At 52.3% G+C, this 12,500-nt stretch overlaps 15 non-coding genes and 4 pseudogenes across 15 annotated transcripts; all 19 read right to left on the minus strand.

Moving 5' to 3' along the window:
* Nucleotides 1–131: 131 nt before the first annotated feature.
* LOC138244607 (5S ribosomal RNA) lies at nucleotides 132–250 on the minus strand. The gene has a single exon (XR_011193222.1). It is a non-coding gene; the product is annotated as a 5S ribosomal RNA (ribosomal RNA).
* Nucleotides 251–787: 537 nt separating this feature from the next.
* Nucleotides 788–906, minus strand: LOC138216125 (5S ribosomal RNA). Its single transcript, XR_011179837.1, has one exon. It is a non-coding gene; the product is annotated as a 5S ribosomal RNA (ribosomal RNA).
* Nucleotides 907–1,443: 537 nt separating this feature from the next.
* On the minus strand, nucleotides 1,444–1,562 carry LOC138244609 (5S ribosomal RNA). Its single transcript, XR_011193224.1, has one exon. It is a non-coding gene; the product is annotated as a 5S ribosomal RNA (ribosomal RNA).
* Nucleotides 1,563–2,099: 537 nt separating this feature from the next.
* LOC138218514 (5S ribosomal RNA) lies at nucleotides 2,100–2,218 on the minus strand (annotated as a pseudogene).
* A 537-nt stretch (nucleotides 2,219–2,755) lies between these two features.
* Nucleotides 2,756–2,874, minus strand: LOC138217241 (5S ribosomal RNA). Its single transcript, XR_011180953.1, has one exon. It is a non-coding gene; the product is annotated as a 5S ribosomal RNA (ribosomal RNA).
* Nucleotides 2,875–3,411: 537 nt separating this feature from the next.
* On the minus strand, nucleotides 3,412–3,530 carry LOC138244610 (5S ribosomal RNA). The gene has a single exon (XR_011193225.1). It is a non-coding gene; the product is annotated as a 5S ribosomal RNA (ribosomal RNA).
* Nucleotides 3,531–4,067: 537 nt separating this feature from the next.
* LOC138217879 (5S ribosomal RNA) lies at nucleotides 4,068–4,186 on the minus strand (annotated as a pseudogene).
* Nucleotides 4,187–4,723: 537 nt separating this feature from the next.
* On the minus strand, nucleotides 4,724–4,842 carry LOC138217680 (5S ribosomal RNA). The gene has a single exon (XR_011181392.1). It is a non-coding gene; the product is annotated as a 5S ribosomal RNA (ribosomal RNA).
* A 537-nt stretch (nucleotides 4,843–5,379) lies between these two features.
* Nucleotides 5,380–5,498, minus strand: LOC138244611 (5S ribosomal RNA). The gene has a single exon (XR_011193226.1). It is a non-coding gene; the product is annotated as a 5S ribosomal RNA (ribosomal RNA).
* Nucleotides 5,499–6,035: 537 nt separating this feature from the next.
* On the minus strand, nucleotides 6,036–6,154 carry LOC138245328 (5S ribosomal RNA). The gene has a single exon (XR_011193938.1). It is a non-coding gene; the product is annotated as a 5S ribosomal RNA (ribosomal RNA).
* A 537-nt stretch (nucleotides 6,155–6,691) lies between these two features.
* On the minus strand, nucleotides 6,692–6,810 carry LOC138218110 (5S ribosomal RNA; annotated as a pseudogene).
* A 537-nt stretch (nucleotides 6,811–7,347) lies between these two features.
* On the minus strand, nucleotides 7,348–7,466 carry LOC138244899 (5S ribosomal RNA). Its single transcript, XR_011193514.1, has one exon. It is a non-coding gene; the product is annotated as a 5S ribosomal RNA (ribosomal RNA).
* A 537-nt stretch (nucleotides 7,467–8,003) lies between these two features.
* Nucleotides 8,004–8,122, minus strand: LOC138244612 (5S ribosomal RNA). The gene has a single exon (XR_011193227.1). It is a non-coding gene; the product is annotated as a 5S ribosomal RNA (ribosomal RNA).
* A 536-nt stretch (nucleotides 8,123–8,658) lies between these two features.
* On the minus strand, nucleotides 8,659–8,777 carry LOC138217681 (5S ribosomal RNA). Its single transcript, XR_011181393.1, has one exon. It is a non-coding gene; the product is annotated as a 5S ribosomal RNA (ribosomal RNA).
* Nucleotides 8,778–9,314: 537 nt separating this feature from the next.
* On the minus strand, nucleotides 9,315–9,433 carry LOC138244613 (5S ribosomal RNA). Its single transcript, XR_011193228.1, has one exon. It is a non-coding gene; the product is annotated as a 5S ribosomal RNA (ribosomal RNA).
* Nucleotides 9,434–9,970: 537 nt separating this feature from the next.
* Nucleotides 9,971–10,089, minus strand: LOC138245329 (5S ribosomal RNA). The gene has a single exon (XR_011193939.1). It is a non-coding gene; the product is annotated as a 5S ribosomal RNA (ribosomal RNA).
* A 537-nt stretch (nucleotides 10,090–10,626) lies between these two features.
* Nucleotides 10,627–10,745, minus strand: LOC138218111 (5S ribosomal RNA; annotated as a pseudogene).
* Nucleotides 10,746–11,282: 537 nt separating this feature from the next.
* LOC138244900 (5S ribosomal RNA) lies at nucleotides 11,283–11,401 on the minus strand. Its single transcript, XR_011193515.1, has one exon. It is a non-coding gene; the product is annotated as a 5S ribosomal RNA (ribosomal RNA).
* Nucleotides 11,402–11,938: 537 nt separating this feature from the next.
* LOC138244614 (5S ribosomal RNA) lies at nucleotides 11,939–12,057 on the minus strand. Its single transcript, XR_011193229.1, has one exon. It is a non-coding gene; the product is annotated as a 5S ribosomal RNA (ribosomal RNA).
* Between the last annotated feature and the right edge of the window lie 443 nt (nucleotides 12,058–12,500).

Raw genomic sequence — 12,500 nt, forward strand, 5'->3', positions numbered from 1 at the left:
AACGCTCACGCTAATACACAAGCACCCGTGTCTCGCCAAAGCTGACAAATAAACAGACGGACAAGCCGCACTGCACGTGTGAACAGGGGAATGAGCGAGCGAGCGGGGATAGGGCGCCTCCTGCGCTTAAAAGCTTACAGCACCTGGTATTCCCAGGCGGTCTCCCATCCAAGTACTAACCAGGCCCATCCCTGTTTAGCTTCCGAGATCAGACGAGATCAGGCGTGCTCAAGGGGGTGTGGCCGTAAGCGAGAGCAAGGCTCGCTGGCACCCTTTTTATTGAGAGGACAGCTCCGTCACCTCTTTTACGATGCTGCTTTTTTTCCCTTGCGTTTTTCTCTTCTTCCCACGTTCTCTCTCTTCACTGCCTTCGTCCCCGCTCTATTTCACTTCAGCCTTTCACTCTTGCTTCCTTCCAATGAGGACGGAGCTGCGGGAGAAAGGGCGCTATAGAGGATCGCTGTGGAGAGCTGCTGCTGTGCTTTGACATCTGAGCTCTGTGGAAAACGATCTCAATACAATTCTGAAAAACGCGACTCTCCGAACGCCAGCCGAACAAGTCTCCACAGCCGAAGCGCTGTGTCTCTTTTCAGCTGGCGATAAACCTTTCCTCGATCCTTTGCGGACTTGTAAAACTGTTCCTGATCAGAATAAAAAACGCTCACGCTAATACACAAGCACCCGTGTCTCGCCAAAGCTGACAAATAAACAGACGGACAAGCCGCACTGCACGTGTGAACAGGGGAATGAGCGAGCGAGCGGGGATAGGGCGCCTCCTTTGCTTAAAAGCTTACAGCACCTGGTATTCACAGGCGGTCTCCCATCCAAGTACTAACCAGGCCCATCCCTGTTTAGCTTCCGAGATCAGACGAGATCAGGCGTGCTCAAGGGGGTGTGGCCGTAAGCGAGAGCAAGGCTCGCTGGCACCCTTCTTATTGAGAGGACAGCTCCGTCACCTCTTTTACGACGCTGCTTTTTTTCCCTTGCGTTTTTCTCTTCTTCCCACGTTCTCTCTCTTCACTGCCTTCGTCCCCGCTCTATTTCACTTCAGCCTTTCACTCTTGCTTCCTTCCAATGAGGACGGAGCTGCGGGAGAAAGGGGGCTATAGAGGATCGCTGTGGAGAGCTGCTGCTGTGCTTTGACATCTGAGCTCTGTGGAAAACGATCTCAATACAATTCTGAAAAACGCGACTCTCCGAACGCCAGCCGAACAAGTCTCCACAGCCGAAGCGCTGTGTCTCTTTTCAGCTGGCGATAAACCTTTCCTCGATTCCTTGCGGACTTGTTAAACTGTTCCTGATCAGAATAAAAAACGCTCACGCTAATACACAAGCACCCGTGTCTCGCCAAAGCTGACAAATAAACAGACGGACAAGCCGCACTGCACGTGTGAACAGGGGAATGAGCGAGCGAGCGGGGATAGGGCGCCTCCTGCGCTTAAAAGCTTACAGCACCTGGTATTCCCAGGCGGTCTCCCATCCAAGTACTAACCAGGCCCATCCCTGTTTAGCTTCCGAGATCAGACGAGATCAGGCGTGCTCAAGGGGGTGTGGCCGTAAGCGAGAGCAAGGCTCGCTGGCACCCTTCTTATTGAGAGGACAGCTCCGTCACCTCTTTTACGACGCTGCTTTTTTTCTCTTGCGTTTTTCTCTTCTTCCCACGTTCTCTCTCTTCACTGCCTTCGTCCCCGCTCTATTTCACTTCAGCCTTTCACTCTTGCTTCCTTCCAATGAGGACGGAGCTGCGGGAGAAAGGGCGCTATAGAGGATCGCTGTGGAGAACTGCTGCTGTGCTTTGACATCTGAGCTCTGTTGAAAACGATCTCAATACAATTCTGAAAAACGCGACTCTCCGAACGCCAGCCGAACAAGTCTCCACAGCCGAAGCGCTGTGTCTCTTTTCAGCTGGCGATAAACCTTTCCTCGATCCTTTGCGGACTTGTAAAACTGTTCCTGATCAGAATAAAAAACGCTCACGCTAATACACAAGCACCCGTGTCTCGCCAAAGCTGACAAATAAACAGACGGACAAGCCGCACTGCACATGTGAACAGGGGAATGAGCGAGCGAGCGGGGATAGGGCGCCTCCTGCGCTTAAAAGCTTACAGCACCTGGTATTCCCAGGCGGTCTCCCATCCAAGTACTAACCAGGCCCATCTCTGTTTAGCTTCCGAGATCAGACAAGATCAGGCGTGCTCAAGGGGGTGTGGCCATAAACAAGAGCAAGGCTCGCTGGCACCCTTCTTATTGAGAGGACAGCTCCGTCACCTCTTTTACGACGCTGCTTTTTTTCTCTTGCGTTTTTCTATTCTTCCCACGTTCTCTCTTTTCACTGCCTTCGTCCCCGCTCTATTTCACTTCAGCCTTTCACTCTTGCTTCCTTCCAATGAGGACGGAGCTGCGGGAGAAAGGGCGCTATAGAGGATCGCTGTGGAGAGCTGCTGCTGTGCTTTGACATCTGTGCTCTGTGGAAAACGATCTCAATACAATTCTGAAAAACGCGACTCTCCGAACGCCAGCCGAACAAGTCTCCACAGCCGAAGCGCTGTGTCTCTTTTCAGCTGGCGATAAACCTTTCCTCGATCCTTTGCGGACTTGTTAAACTGTTCCTGATCAGAATAAAAAACGCTCACGCTAATACACAAGCACCCGTGTCTCGCCAAAGCTGACAAATAAACAGACGGACAAGCCGCACTGCACGTGTGAACAGGGGAATGAGCGAGCGAGCGGGGATAGGGCGCCTCCTGCGCTTAAAAGCTTACAGCACCTGGTATTCCCAGGCGGTCTCCCATCCAAGTACTAACCAGGCCCATCCCTGTTTAGCTTCCAAGATCAGACGAGATCAGGCGTGCTCAAGGGGGTGTGGCCGTAAACGAGAGCAAGGCTCGCTGGCACCCTTCTTATTGAGAGGACAGCTCCGTCACCTCTTTTACGACGCTGCTTTTTTTCCCTTGCGTTTTTCTCTTCTTCCCACGTTCTCTCTCTTCACTGCCTTCGTCCCCGCTCTATTTCACTTCAGCCTTTCACTCTTGCTTCCTTCCAATGAGGACGGAGCTGCGGGAGAAAGGGCGCTATAGAGGATCGCTGTGGAGAGCTGCTGCTGTGCTTTGACATCTGAGCTCTGTGGAAAACGATCTCAATACAATTCTGAAAAACGCGACTCTCCGAACGCCAGCCGAACAAGTCTCCACAGCCGAAGCGCTGTGTCTCTTTTCAGCTGGCGATAAACCTTTCCTCGATCCTTTGCGGACTTGTAAAACTGTTCCTGATCAGAATAAAAAACGCTCACGCTAATACACAAGCACCCGTGTCTCGCCAAAGCTGACAAATAAACAGACGGACAAGCCGCACTGCACGTGTGAACAGGGGAATGAGCGAGCGAGCGGGGATAGGGCGCCTCCTGCGCTTAAAAGCTTACAGCACCTGGTATTCCCAGGCGGTCTCCCATCCAAGTACTAACCAGGCCCATCCCTGTTTAGCTTCCGAGATCAGACGAGATCAGGCGTGCTCAAGGGGGTGTGGCCGTAAGCGAGAGCAAGGCTCGCTGGCACCCTTCTTATTGAGAGGACAGCTCCGTCACCTCTTTTACGACGCTGCTCTTTTTCCCTTGCGTTTTTCTCTTCTTCCCACGTTCTCTCTCTTCACTGCCTTCGTCCCCGCTCTATTTCACTTCAGCCTTTCACTCTTGCTTCCTTCCAATGAGGACGGAGCTGCGGGAGAAAGGGCGCTATAGAGGATCGCTGTGGAGAGCTGCTGCTGTGCTTTGACATCTGAGCTCTGTGGAAAACGATCTCAATACAATTCTGAAAAACGCGACTCTCCGAACGCCAGCCGAACATGTCTCCACAGCCGAAGCGCTGTGTCTCTTTTCAGCTGGCGATAAACCTTTCTTCGATCCTTTGCGGACTTGTAAAACTGTTCCTGATCAGAATAAAAAACGCTCACGCTAATACACAAGCACCCGTGTCTCGCCAAAGCTGACAAATAAACAGACGGACAAGCCGCACTGCACGTGTGAACAGGGGAATGAGCGAGCGAGCGGGGATAGGGCGCCTCCTGCGCTTAAAAGCTTACAGCACCTGGTATTCCCAGGCGGTCTCCCATCCAAGTACTAACCAGGCCCATCCCTGTTTAGCGTCCGAGATCAGACGAAATCAGGCGTGCTCAAGGGGGTGTGGCCATAAGCGAGAGCAAGGCTCGCTGGCACCCTTCTTATTGAGAGGACAGCTCCGTCACCTCTTTTACGACGCTGCTTTTTTTCCCTTGCGTTTTTCTCTTCTTCCCACGTTCTCTCTCTTCACTGCCTTCGTCCCCGCTCTATTTCACTTCAGCCTTTCACTCTTGCTTCCTTCCAATGAGGACGGAGCTGCGGGAGAAAGGGCGCTATAGAGGATCGCTGTGGAGAGCTGCTGCTGTGCTTTGACATCTGAGTTCTGTGGAAAACGATCTCAATACAATTCTGAAAAACGCGACTCTCCGAACGCCAGCCGAACAAGTCTCCACAGCCGAAGCGCTGTGTCTCTTTTCAGCTGGCGATAAACCTTTCCTCGATCCTTTGCGGACTTGTAAAACTGTTCCTGATCAGAATAAAAAACGCTCACGCTAATACACAAGCACCCGTGTCTCGCCAAAGCTGACAAATAAACAGACGGACAAGCCGCACTGCACGTGTGAACAGGGGAATGAGCGAGCGAGCGGGGATAGGGCGCCTCCTGCGCTTAAAAGCTTACAGCACCTGATATTCCCAGGCGGTCTCCCATCCAAGTACTAACCAGACCCATCCTTGTTTAGCTTCCGAGATCAGACGAGACCAGGCGTGCTCAAGGGGGTGTGGCCGTAAGCTAGACCAAAGCTCGCTGGCACCCTTCTTATTGAGAGGACAGCTCCGTCACCTCTTTTACGACGCTGCTTTTTTTCCCTTGCGTTTTTCTCTTCTTCCCACGTTCTCTCTCTTCACTGCCTTCGTCCCCGCTCTATTTCACTTCAGCCTTTCACTCTTGCTTCCTTCCAATGAGGACGGAGCTGCGGGAGAAAGGGCGCTATAGAGGATCGCTGTGGAGAGCTGCTGCTGTGCTTTGACATCTGAGCTCTGTGGAAAACGATCTCAATACAATTCTGAAAAACGCGACCCTCCGAACGCCAGCCGAACAAGTCTCCACAGCCGAAGCGCTGTGTCACTTTTCAGCTGGCGATAAACCTTTCCTCGATCCTTTGCGGACTTGTAAAACTGTTCCTGATCAGAATAAAAAACGCTCACGCTAATACACAAGCACCCGTGTCTCGCCAAAGCTGACAAATAAACAGACGGACAAGCCGCACTGCACGTGTGAACAGGGGAATGAGCGAGCGAGCGGGGATAGGGCGCCTCCTGCGCTTAAAAGCTTACAGCACCTGGTATTCCCAGGCGGTCTCCCATCCAAGTACTAACCAGGCCCATCCCTGTTTAGCTTCCGAGATCAGACGAGATCAGGCGTGCTCAAGGGGGTGTGGCCGTAAGCGAGAGCAAGGCTCGCTGGCACCCTTCTTATTGAGAGGACAGCTCCGTCACCTCTTTTATGACGCTGCTCTTTTTCCCTTGCGTTTTTCTCTTCTTCCCACGTTCTCTCTCTTCACTGCCTTCGTCCCCGCTCTATTTCACTTCAGCCTTTCACTCTTGCTTCCTTCCAATGAGGACGGAGCTGCGGGAGAAAGGGGGCTATAGAGGATCGCTGTGGAGAGCTGCTGCTGTGCTTTGACATCTGAGCTCTGTGGAAAACGATCTCAATACAATTCTGAAAAACGCGACTCTCCGAACGCCAGCCGAACATGTCTCCACAGCCGAAGCGCTGTGTCTCTTTTCAGCTGGCGATAAACCTTTCCTCGATCCTTTGCGGACTTGTAAAACTGTTCCTGATCAGAATAAAAAACGCTCACGCTAATACACAAGCACCCGTGTCTCGCCAAAGCTGACAAATAAAGAGACGGACAAGCCGCACTGCACGTGTGAACAGGGGAATGAGCGAGCGAGCGGGGATAGGGCGCCTCCTGCGCTTAAAAGCTTACAGCACCTGGTATTCCCAGGCGGTCTCCCATCCAAGTACTAACCAGGCCCATCCCTGTTTAGCTTCCGAGATCAGACGAGATCAGGCGTGCTCAAGGGGGTGTGGCCATAAGCGAGAGCGAGGCTCGCTGGCACCCTTCTTATTGAGAGGACAGCTCCGTCACCTCTTTTACGACGCTGCTTTTTTTCCTTTGCGTTTTTCTCTTCTTCCCACGTTCTCTCTCTTCACTGCCTTCGTTCCCGCTCCATTTCACTTCAGCCTTTCACTCTTGCTTCCTTCCAATGAGGACGGAGCTGCGGGAGAAAGGGCGCTATAGAGGATCGCTGTGGAGAGCTGCTGCTGTGCTTTGACATCTGAGCTCTGTGGAAAACGATCTCAATACAATTCTGAAAAACGCGACTCTCCGAACGCCAGCCGAACAAGTCTCCACAGCCGAAGCGCTGTGTCTCTTTTCAGCTGGCGATAAACCTTTCCTCGATCCTTTGCGGACTTGTAAAACTGTTCCTGATCAGAATAAAAAACGCTCACGCTAATACACAAGCACCCGTGTCTCGCCAAAGCTGACAAATAAACAGACGGACAAGCCGCACTGCACGTGTGAACAGGGGAATGAGCGAGCGAGCGGGGATAGGGCGCCTCCTGCGCTTAAAAGCTTACAGCACCTGATATTCCCAGGCGGTCTCCCATCCAAGTACTAACCAGACCCATCCTTGTTTAGCTTCGGAGATCAGACGAAATCAGGCGTGCTCAAGGGGGTGTGGCCGTAAGCTAGACCAAAGCTCGCTGGCACCCTTCTTATTGAGAGGACAGCTCCGTCACCTCTTTTACGACGCTGCTTTTTTTCCCTTGCGTTTTTCTCTTCTTCCCACGTTCTCTCTCTTCACTGCCTTCGTCCCCGCTCTATTTCACTTCAGCCTTTCACTCTTGCTTCCTTCCAATGAGGACGGAGCTGCGGGAGAAAGGGCGCTATAGAGGATCGCTGTGGAGAGCTGCTGCTGTGCTTTGACATCTGAGCTCTGTGGAAAACGATCTCAAAACAATTCTGAAAAACGCGACTCTCCGAACGCCAGCCGAACAAGTCTCCACAGCCGAAGCGCTGTGTCTCTTTTCAGCTGGCGATAAACCTTTCCTCGATCCTTTGCGGACTTGTAAAACTGTTCCTGATCAGAATAAAAAACGCTCACGCTAATACACAAGCACCCGTGTCTCGCCAAAGCTGACAAATAAACAGACGGACAAGCCGCACTGCACGTGTGAACAGGGGAATGAGCGAGCGAGCGGGGATAGGGCGCCTCCTGCGCTTAAAAGCTTACAGCACCTGGTATTCCCAGGCGGTCTCCCATCCAAGTACTAACCAAGCCCATCCCTGTTTAGCTTCCGAGATCAGATGAGATCAGGCGTGCTCAAGGGGGTGTGGCCGTAAGCGAGAGCAAAGCTCGCTGGCACCCTTCTTATTGAGAGGACAGCTCTGTCACCTCTTTTACGACGCTGCTTTTTTTCCCTTGCGTTTTTCTCTTCTTCCCACGTTCTCTCTCTTCACTGCCTTCGTCCCCGCTCTATTTCACTTCAGCCTTTCACTTTTGCTTCCTTCCAATGAGGACGGAGCTGCGGGGGAAAGGGCGCTATAGAGGATCGCTGTGGAGAGCTGCTGCTGTGCTTTGACATCTGAGCTCTGTGGAAAACGATCTCAATACAATTCTGAAAAACGCGACTCTCCGAACGCCAGCCGAACAAGTCTCCACAGCCGAAGCGCTGTGTCTCTTTTCAGCTGGCGATAAACCTTTCCTCGATCCTTTGCGGACTTGTAAAACTGTTCCTGATCAGAATAAAAAACGCTCACGCTAATACACAAGCACCCGTGTCTCGCCAAAGCTGACAAATAAACAGACGGACAAGCCGCACTGCACGTGTGAACAGGGGAATGAGCGAGCGAGCGGGCATAGGGCGCCTCCTGCGCTTAAAAGCTTACAGCACCTGGTATTCCCAGGCGGTCTCCCATCCAAGTACTAACCAGGCCCATCCCTGTTTAGCTTCCGAGATCAGACGAGATCAGGCGTGCTCAAGGGGGTGTGGCCGTAAGCGAGAGCAAGGCTCGCTGGCACCCTTCTTATTGAGAGGACAGCTCCGTCACCTCTTTTACGACGCTGCTTTTTTCCCTTGCGTTTTTCTCTTCTTCCCACGTTCTCTCTCTTCACTGCCTTCGTCCCCGCTTTATTTCACTTCAGCCTTTCACTCTTGCTTCCTTCCAATGAGGACGGAGCTGCGGGAGAAAGGGCGCTATAGAGGATCGCTGTGGAGAGCTGCTGCTGTGCTTTGACATCTGAGTTCTGTGGAAAACGATCTCAATACAATTCTGAAAAACGCGACTCTCCGAACGCCAGCCGAACAAGTCTCCACAGCCGAAGCGCTGTGTCTCTTTTCAGCTGGCGATAAACCTTTCCTCGATCCTTTGCGGACTTGTAAAACTGTTCCTGATCAGAATAAAAAACGCTCACGCTAATACACAAGCACCCGTGTCTCGCCAAAGCTGACAAATAAACAGACGGACAAGCCGCACTGCACGTGTGAACAGGGGAATGAGCGAGCGAGCGGGGATAGGGCGCCTCCTGCGCTTAAAAGCTTACAGCACCTGATATTCCCAGGCGGTCTCCCATCCAAGTACTAACCAGACCCATCCTTGTTTAGCTTCCGAGATCAGACGAGACCAGGCGTGCTCAAGGGGGTGTGGCCGTAAGCTAGACCAAAGCTCGCTGGCACCCTTCTTATTGAGAGGACAGCTCCGTCACCTCTTTTACGACGCTGCTTTTTTTCCCTTGCGTTTTTCTCTTCTTCCCACGTTCTCTCTCTTCACTGCCTTCGTCCCCGCTCTATTTCACTTCAGCCTTTCACTCTTGCTTCCTTCCAATGAGGACGGAGCTGCGGGAGAAAGGGCGCTATAGAGGATCGCTGTGGAGAGCTGCTGCTGTGCTTTGACATCTGAGCTCTGTGGAAAACGATCTCAATACAATTCTGAAAAACGCGACCCTCCGAACGCCAGCCGAACAAGTCTCCACAGCCGAAGCGCTGTGTCACTTTTCAGCTGGCGATAAACCTTTCCTCGATCCTTTGCGGACTTGTAAAACTGTTCCTGATCAGAATAAAAAACGCTCACGCTAATACACAAGCACCCGTGTCTCGCCAAAGCTGACAAATAAACAGACGGACAAGCCGCACTGCACGTGTGAACAGGGGAATGAGCGAGCGAGCGGGGATAGGGCGCCTCCTGCGCTTAAAAGCTTACAGCACCTGGTATTCCCAGGCGGTCTCCCATCCAAGTACTAACCAGGCCCATCCCTGTTTAGCTTCCGAGATCAGACGAGATCAGGCGTGCTCAAGGGGGTGTGGCCGTAAGCGAGAGCAAGGCTCGCTGGCACCCTTCTTATTGAGAGGACAGCTCCGTCACCTCTTTTATGACGCTGCTCTTTTTCCCTTGCGTTTTTCTCTTCTTCCCACGTTCTCTCTCTTCACTGCCTTCGTCCCCGCTCTATTTCACTTCAGCCTTTCACTCTTGCTTCCTTCCAATGAGGACGGAGCTGCGGGAGAAAGGGCGCTATAGAGGATCGCTGTGGAGAGCTGCTGCTGTGCTTTGACATCTGAGCTCTGTGGAAAACGATCTCAATACAATTCTGAAAAACGCGACTCTCCGAACGCCAGCCGAACATGTCTCCACAGCCGAAGCGCTGTGTCTCTTTTCAGCTGGCGATAAACCTTTCCTCGATCCTTTGCGGACTTGTAAAACTGTTCCTGATCAGAATAAAAAACGCTCACGCTAATACACAAGCACCCGTGTCTCGCCAAAGCTGACAAATAAAGAGACGGACAAGCCGCACTGCACGTGTGAACAGGGGAATGAGCGAGCGAGCGGGGATAGGGCGCCTCCTGCGCTTAAAAGCTTACAGCACCTGGTATTCCCAGGCGGTCTCCCATCCAAGTACTAACCAGGCCCATCCCTGTTTAGCTTCCGAGATCAGACGAGATCAGGCGTGCTCAAGGGGGTGTGGCCATAAGCGAGAGCGAGGCTCGCTGGCACCCTTCTTATTGAGAGGACAGCTCCGTCACCTCTTTTACGACGCTGCTTTTTTTCCTTTGCGTTTTTCTCTTCTTCCCACGTTCTCTCTCTTCACTGCCTTCGTTCCCGCTCCATTTCACTTCAGCCTTTCACTCTTGCTTCCTTCCAATGAGGACGGAGCTGCGGGAGAAAGGGCGCTATAGAGGATCGCTGTGGAGAGCTGCTGCTGTGCTTTGACATCTGAGCTCTGTGGAAAACGATCTCAATACAATTCTGAAAAACGCGACTCTCCGAACGCCAGCCGAACAAGTCTCCACAGCCGAAGCGCTGTGTCTCTTTTCAGCTGGCGATAAACCTTTCCTCGATCCTTTGCGGACTTGTAAAACTGTTCCTGATCAGAATAAAAAACGCTCACGCTAATACACAAGCACCCGTGTCTCGCCAAAGCTGACAAATAAACAGACGGACAAGCCGCACTGCACGTGTGAACAGGGGAATGAGCGAGCGAGCGGGGATAGGGCGCCTCCTGCGCTTAAAAGCTTACAGCACCTGATATTCCCAGGCGGTCTCCCATCCAAGTACTAACCAGACCCATCCTTGTTTAGCTTCGGAGATCAGACGAAATCAGGCGTGCTCAAGGGGGTGTGGCCGTAAGCTAGACCAAAGCTCGCTGGCACCCTTCTTATTGAGAGGACAGCTCCGTCACCTCTTTTACGACGCTGCTTTTTTTCCCTTGCGTTTTTCTCTTCTTCCCACGTTCTCTCTCTTCACTGCCTTCGTCCCCGCTCTATTTCACTTCAGCCTTTCACTCTTGCTTCCTTCCAATGAGGACGGAGCTGCGGGAGAAAGGGCGCTATAGAGGATCGCTGTGGAGAGCTGCTGCTGTGCTTTGACATCTGAGCTCTGTGGAAAACGATCTCAAAACAATTCTGAAAAACGCGACTCTCCGAACGCCAGCCGAACAAGTCTCCACAGCCGAAGCGCTGTGTCTCTTTTCAGCTGGCGATAAACCTTTCCTCGATCCTTTGCGGACTTGTAAAACTGTTCCTGATCAGAATAAAAAACGCTCACGCTAATACACAAGCACCCGTGTCTCGCCAAAGCTGACAAATAAACAGACGGACAAGCCGCACTGCACGTGTGAACAGGGGAATGAGCGAGCGAGCGGGGATAGGGCGCCTCCTGCGCTTAAAAGCTTACAGCACCTGGTATTCCCAGGCGGTCTCCCATCCAAGTACTAACCAAGCCCATCCCTGTTTAGCTTCCGAGATCAGATGAGATCAGGCGTGCTCAAGGGGGTGTGGCCGTAAGCGAGAGCAAAGCTCGCTGGCACCCTTCTTATTGAGAGGACAGCTCTGTCACCTCTTTTACGACGCTGCTTTTTTTCCCTTGCGTTTTTCTCTTCTTCCCACGTTCTCTCTCTTCACTGCCTTCGTCCCCGCTCTATTTCACTTCAGCCTTTCACTTTTGCTTCCTTCCAATGAGGACGGAGCTGCGGGGGAAAGGGCGCTATAGAGGATCGCTGTGGAGAGCTGCTGCTGTGCTTTGACATCTGAGCTCTGTGGAAAACGATCTCAATACAATTCTGAAAAACGCGACTCTCCGAACGCCAGCCGAACAAGTCTCCACAGCCGAAGCGCTGTGTCTCTTTTCAGCTGGCGATAAACCTTTCCTCGATCCTTTGCGGACTTGTAAAACTGTTCCTGATCAGAATAAAAAACGCTCACGCTAATACACAAGCACCCGTGTCTCGCCAAAGCTGACAAATAAACAGACGGACAAGCCGCACTGCACGTGTGAACAGGGGAATGAGCGAGCGAGCGGGCATAGGGCGCCTCCTGCGCTTAAAAGCTTACAGCACCTGGTATTCCCAGGCGGTCTCCCATCCAAGTACTAACCAGGCCCATCCCTGTTTAGCTTCCGAGATCAGACGAGATCAGGCGTGCTCAAGGGGGTGTGGCCGTAAGCGAGAGCAAGGCTCGCTGGCACCCTTCTTATTGAGAGGACAGCTCCGTCACCTCTTTTACGACGCTGCTTTTTTCCCTTGCGTTTTTCTCTTCTTTCCACGTTCTCTCTCTTCACTGCCTTCGTCCCCGCTCTATTTCACTTCAGCCTTTCACTCTTGCTTCCTTCCAATGAGGACGGAGCTGCGGGAGAAAGGGCGCTATAGAGGATCGCTGTGGAGAGCTGCTGCTGTGCTTTGACATCTGAGCTCTGTGGAAAACGATCTCAATACAATTCTGAAAAACGCGACTCTCCGAACGTCAGCCGAACAAGTCTCCACAGCCGAAGCGCTGTGTCTCTATTCAGCTGGCGATAAACCTTCCCTCGATTCTTTGCGGACTTGTTAAACTGTTCCTGATCAGAATAAAAAACGCTCACGCTAATACACAAGCACCCGTGTCTCGCCA

Source organism: Lepisosteus oculatus, chromosome 14, assembly GCF_040954835.1.
Source record: "Lepisosteus oculatus isolate fLepOcu1 chromosome 14, fLepOcu1.hap2, whole genome shotgun sequence".
NCBI classification, from domain to species: Eukaryota; Metazoa; Chordata; class Actinopteri; order Semionotiformes; family Lepisosteidae; genus Lepisosteus; species Lepisosteus oculatus.